The sequence below is a fragment of the Musca domestica genome, unplaced genomic scaffold, assembly GCF_030504385.1.
Source record: "Musca domestica strain aabys unplaced genomic scaffold, Musca_domestica.polishedcontigs.V.1.1 75, whole genome shotgun sequence".
NCBI lineage: Eukaryota > Metazoa > Arthropoda > Insecta > Diptera > Muscidae > Musca > Musca domestica.
The window spans coordinates 1,545,369-1,552,086 of NW_026712393.1; the positions used below are offsets into that span (position 1 = coordinate 1,545,369).

The window sequence follows — 6,718 nt, forward strand, 5'->3', positions numbered from 1 at the left end:
AAACCCCAAATCGGATAAAACATATATGTGAGAGCCATAGCTATATCTGAACCGAATTTCACTAAATTTGAAGTTCTTATTTCTAGGATGAAATCAGCCGGGATTGCCAAAAATCAGTCCATTTGGGCTGATATTTGCCTTGTGGTGCGCAATAAACCCAAAATGGTTTGAATATGTATGGGAGCTATATCCAAATTTAAACCGATCTCGGTATAATTTGACAGAGGTATATTTGAGCTCCATAGGTCAAAATTTTGAAAAATGAGCTCGGGGTAAAGCCATTGAAATTCCAAAAAGTGCAAGAACTTACACCGCAAAAGAAAGAAAATAGACTCAAAATAGCTAAAGAGTTGCTTCGCTCGGCCGAAACTTTGTAAACAAACAAAATGTTCGTGTTTACTTCACAAAGAGGTCAGCTGAAAATGTGCACCTTCGGTTGGCCACCAGAACTCAAGCGCCGGTCATGGTGATGGTGTGGGCCGCCATAACAGCCGATGGTCGCTCTCCGCTCACATTTTGGCCGCAGACCTTGGACATTCCAACAGGACTATTGAAATCAGCACGCGCCACCCAAGGATGGTTACAAAATGAGGTTCTTGGCTTAATTTCCAGAGCACAATGGTCACCAAAATCTCCGGATACCAAGATTGGCACTAAGATTTACCAAATCACTTCAATCAAGCGGGAATGGGCCAAAATACCGCAGAGCAACATTCGGGCAGCGTGTGACGGTTTCATTGGCCGTTTGAATGCCATAATTGGTGTCAAAGGTGGCCAATTCGAACATATCTAAACTTATTCTAAAATGTGATGCTATTTTCGACATTTTTTAATTTCTTGCTTAAATAAAAATGTAAAAATTATATCGTTTGACTTTGTTACAGTTTTTTCATCTCGCCCTGTATACTTAGCAGAGTCCACCATTCGGTTCGAAATTTTCACATTGGAACATATGCTGAGGGCATTTTTCTATCTGCAAACTGATTGTAACTTTCAAACCCGATTTACTAACTTCATATGTATCATTAATATTCCACATATTTCTTATATGTCTGTGTATGTATATCCCTTCCTTCGATGAAATCCCCACAGAATCCTTTCGCATAAAAAATAGGATTAAAAACTTAAAAACACTTTATTAAATTGTCATAACCATGCATACCAACATGCCTTCGGGGAAATATCCTCGAACCCTCTGGCCATTGTTGCTACACCGCCCCAAAGCCATAGGAACTTTATACAAAAGTGAGTGATAGCAACATCCAAAGCCAGGAAGTCCACACATATCTCATATGAAATCAATGACCAAAAATTGAAAAAGAAAAAATCAAATACTATGGCCAGCAATTATCACCAAGGATTCCTTAAGGATTACCGAAAACCACCCACAACTCCTTGCCGGTAAAACGGAAAAAAGGTAACTCTTGAGGAAAACAAATTATGACAACAACAAAAACAACTTGGTCCCCTTGCTAAAGGTAACTTATCATTTCCATATCAAAACCCTGCCATGAAACGAAATGGGGAAAAAATCTTCAAAATAATAATTTCCATTCGATCAAAAGAAAAAAAGAGGAAAATCAAAAATCATTGAAGCCTTAAGTGTTGTTTTGTTGTTATTTCGGCCACTACTGGCCCTAGCCCCTGCTCCTGCCCCTGCTCCTGCTCCTGCTTCTCCCATGATGTGTCGTCCTGTCTTAATCCCATTGTTAAAATTGATTTGAAAAATATTGTTGAATTTTATTTTGAAAATCGCACGGAAAGGACTAAACGAACCAATTTGCATGAGAAACGGTTTTGCGTGTGCAAATGTTTTGCCAACATACACATACACTCACACACACATGCCATTCAACATATCAGAATAATAACAATAATAACAACAACAATAATACGGTAGCTGCCATCATCAAGGGGTGTCTTGTTTGCCGGCCTATAATCACCTCTGAATGTGTAACCCACACGCACAAGATGACACATACACACACACACACTCATACATGTGATAGCCAAAGAATGGTCCCTTGTTGACCCTTAAACGATTGCATTTCGGTTGCTTGGGGAGCTGGGACAAATTTAAATACGTTTTCATTACACTGTGAGAAACTAGAGGGTAATTGAGAAGAAATTGATTTTATGGCATAAAAACTAACTGTATGGATACATGCGTAGTGCAATTATTAAGGGTGACCTCATATTAAAAAGTAAAATCAATGTCAGGTCAAGTAAGAATGTAGGCCTCCCCCACGGATCGTCGTAATTTTAAATAATCACAATACTTGTAAAACAAGTAATAATCCACCGATTCTCTTCAAACTTAACACATCTCAATTTTTCAGTCTATTCTTACCAATGACTTACATCGGTATACCCCTTCTGGTAATAAAGGATGAACCTTTTTTTGAGAAATCCGTTCAATTAAATAAGGTCAAATATTTGAAAATCAAAAGACTTTATAATGCCATCGAGAACTCGAATTTTGTCCAATTTCTGTGCATGCTAATATATGTGTCAAATTATGATTGGATACTTTTTACTAGTTTTTCCAAATATTTTTCAAGGACCTCCTAGTCAAGAGAAGTGGCATTATAGGAGGTATTTTTAAAAATCTTCAGAGCCAAAATGGCCATGAAATGTAGATTTTTAAAATATTTTTCAAAAACACCCTGGCCATATAATTCGTGATTTTTATACCCTCCGCCATAGTATGGAGGGTATATTAATTTTGTCTTTCCGTTTGTAACACCTCGAAATATACATTTTAGACCCCACAAAGTATATATATTTTTGATCAGTATAAAATTCTATGTCGATTTAGCAATGTCCGTCCGTCTGTTCTGTTCTGTCCGCCTGTGGAAATCACTCTAGCTTCCGAACGAATTAAAGTAGATTGTTAAAATTTTACTCAAATGTATATTATGTCTGCAGGACTTTTGGTATTGAAAATGGGTCATATAGGTCCACGTTTTGGTATAGCCCCATATAACGGTACCTCCCTATATTCGGTATTTTGATGATTTTAGCGACAATATTCATCAGAATTGTTTCAAATTTGTATTTGATGTTCATAATGGATGCTACAGCCTAAGACAGAAAATTGTCTGTGCAGGTCCACGTCTTCGTATAGCCCCTATATAACGGTACCTCCCGATATTCTGTATTTTGATGATTTTAGCTACATTATGCATCGATTTTTTTTTTAAGTTTCACATTTGAATATTGTAATGACTTATGACAAAAGTTACCTACGCAAGTCCATGTTGTCGTATAGAACCTAATATAACAGTTACATTTGGTATTGTTAAGATTTTAACAGAATTTTTAACTGATATTCTTGTTTTTGAGAATTGCCAAAGTCGTTCCAAATGGTGGAGAGTATTCAAAGTTCGGGCCGGCCGAACTTACAGCTTTTTTACTTGTTTTTTTTTGTCTTTTAATTGGCCCATGTATTGCATAGTGGTAAGGTTATTATATCTTTGTGCTTTTGTTTGTAACATGGAGAAGAGTTATGTTTCAGGTTTCTTATAAAATATTTAAAAATAACATAGTTTTTTAAGTTAAATTAATTAATTTATTTTTTTAATTTTTTTAAATTCAATTTTAAATAAAATAACCGACATCAACATATTTGTTCAAGATGTATACAACAATTGAGAATTTTGTAAAAGAATGTGTAATAATATAGATAATAACAATAATATTCTGGTGGGAACTAACCCAGCAGTCCGCTGGCCATTACAATTTAATGAATAATAATACGAATGTATGCTATATTGTCAATAGGAAAATAAGAAATAACAGTGGTTAATAGCATACAACTAGCATCCGAATCGGATGAGTCGTATTGCTATTACATTGTGAAACAAAATCCATGTTAGAATTTAAAGAACAAAACAAAATATAATAAGATGTGTCCATCTCACTTGCATCTGAATTGGATGTCTTTGTAGTGTTTTGTAAAGTTTTTTTTTTGTGTGTTGTTGCAGCCGGTGAGGTACCGTTATTCATTTTTGATGCTTCTTTCTTTTTTAAAGCAAAATCTTATTCTGTGAAGTGTTTTTGAAAGTGCAAGTTGTGAATATTGAAAAAAACTTAAAAAAATAAAATAAATAATTAAACTAAGAATATAGTAAGTGTTGTGTATTAAATAAGTTAAATAAAATGACAGGATTCAGTAGGAGAAATTTAAGACGATTAAAGAAAGTGGAAGCCGACAATTTAAAAAGAAATGCACAGTTGAGGACGGACTGTTTGGAAAACAATGATATTGTACTAAATGAGCAGATTCCATGCATTCCAAAATTGTAGAAGATTTTGGAAAATATGTAAGAATAATTAAAACTCTCCATTATAATCCATTAATAATTTAATTTCTTTCAGGTTAGTATCATAAAAATTATAATTTCACCAGATAGCCTTATTAAAAACTTCTGCAAGATTATTGGCATTTCTATGATGGTACCCAAAATAAAAAGGCGTTTAAAGAATATAAACTTTTAAACATGGCCATTTTCGGTAAGTTACATTTTTTTCTTACATATTTATTGAAAAGTGATATTATATTACCTTAAAATGTAGTCCATTAGTCTATTCTATAGTATAACTGTTTAATATTAAAAAATTGTTCTATATTTTATATCCTTATTTCAGAAGCTGTCATATGTGAAGGATTCAATGAACAGGATTACGCCAAAAAAAATTAGAAATTGTTTCAAATTCCCTAAGGCCAGACACTTCCGAACAATGTCCTACAATAAAAAAACTGGAAAAAAAATAATTTTCTGTTTCTTCCCACGTCTTTTGAATAAGTTGTATAAATTTTTTTTTTATGCATTATTTCTAATTATAATAAGAATATTTTATTGTTGAAAACTCTGTTCTATAATACGAATATTTTAATAAAATACAGCTGAAATTTAAGTTCCACAATCTAAAATGTTGATGGAATCGGAGCCATCCAACCTTCGCTTACATTGTTGATAGATTTCGGACCCATCCAACATTCGCTTACATTGTCGGTCGATTTCGGACCCATCCAACACTCGCTTACATTGTCGGTAGATTTCGGACTCGTCTGACGGCCTAGGCCATCGCTGTGTAAATGTAAGTAGAAATTGTATACAGGCTTTGGATGGGTCGCACCTACATTGTCATTGGTCTCAGATGGAAGATGTATGTGCTAAAAAAATCCGCTGGGAAGTGGGTGAGACTGAAAGAGAGAGAGAGAGTGAGAGAGGGAGAAAGAGAACGAGATCGAAAGAGAGCTTAAAATTGAACTTAAATTAAGAGAGTTAAAAGTTAAGATAATTGAGAGTCAACAGTGATAGGCTAATAATAGGTACATGAATATGACTGAAGAATCTCGCTTCCTTCCTACCCATAGTTACTTTTGGGGATCTTCATAGAATCACTTTTTGAGTCGATTTATGCATGTCAGTCTGCCCGTCTGTACATGTATTTTTGTGGACAAAATGCTGGTCGCACTTATTATCCGATTGAGATGAAATTTTCCAAAAAAAATATTTTTTGGCCCAAGGAAAAACCCTATGAAATTGGTGAGAATCGGTTCAAATTTAGATATACCTCCCATATATATCCTCAACCGATTTAAGGTCAGTTGTGCACCAAATGGCCAATATCAGTCCATATGACTTGAATTTTGGCAGATCCGAACGTATTCAGTCTAGAAGCAAGTACATCGAATTTGGAAAAATCAGTTCAGATATGGCTATAGCCCCCATATATATGTTTCATCCGATTTGAACTTTTAAGTTCCTCACTTGCATAATATGCACTCCACATAAATGATATTTGGTACCGGACATTAGATGCTGCTCGAAAATACCGCTGACAAATTTTATCGAGATCGGTTCAGATTAGGATATAGCTCCCATATACATATATTTATCCGATATCAGGTTTATTGTGCACCAAATGGCTAATATCAGCCTAAATGGACTAAATTTTGCCAACTACGACTGAATTCATCCTAAAAGCCCGTACTCCAAATTTAGTATAAATCGATTCAGATATAGCTATAGCTCCCGTATATATGTTTTATCCGATTTGGGGTTTAAGTCCCTCACAAGCGTAATATGCATTCCACAACAATGATCTTTGGTACCAGATATCAGATACAGGTCTGAATTAATTGTATGAATATAGCTCCCATATATATCTTCAACCGATTTCAGGTTAATTGTGAACCAAATGACCAATATCAGTCAAAAAGATCTGAATTTTTTGTACATTCGACAGAATTCAGTCAAGAAGTAAGTACATAAAATTTGGATAAAATCTGTCCAGATATAGCTTTAGCTCTCATATATATATATATGTTTCATCCGATTCAGTGTTTAAGTCCGTCAGTGTTTAAGTTTGGAAATACCTTTGCCAAATTTTATCGAAAACGGCTCTGATTTGGATGTAGCTCCCAAAAATTTCTATAATCCAATTTCACGTTTGTTGTACAAATTGTGGCTAATATTAGCCCAAATGGAGTGAATTTCGTGAGGTATGTTTCCATTTTGTGGAACTGGGCTTTGATAACTTTTTTATATAATCCTAGCTGCTATAAAGCCAAATGTTGATAGGTAGTGGTGTGATCTGCTTCAAATAAATTCAAAAAATGCTGTTACGGGAGCTCTACTAAATATGTATAGTGGTGTAGGGTATCATATATTCCGTCCCGCCCTACTTTTTTTACTGGTTTAAGATT

At 34.6% G+C, this 6,718-nt stretch overlaps 1 long non-coding RNA gene across 1 annotated transcript; it reads left to right on the forward strand.

Moving 5' to 3' along the window:
- Positions 1 to 3,788: 3,788 nt before the first annotated feature.
- Positions 3,789 to 5,180, forward strand: LOC105262053 (uncharacterized). Its single transcript, XR_891646.3, has 3 exons — positions 3,789 to 4,325; positions 4,381 to 4,515; positions 4,651 to 5,180. It is a non-coding gene; the product is annotated as an uncharacterized LOC105262053 (long non-coding RNA).
- Positions 5,181 to 6,718: the final 1,538 nt, after the last annotated feature.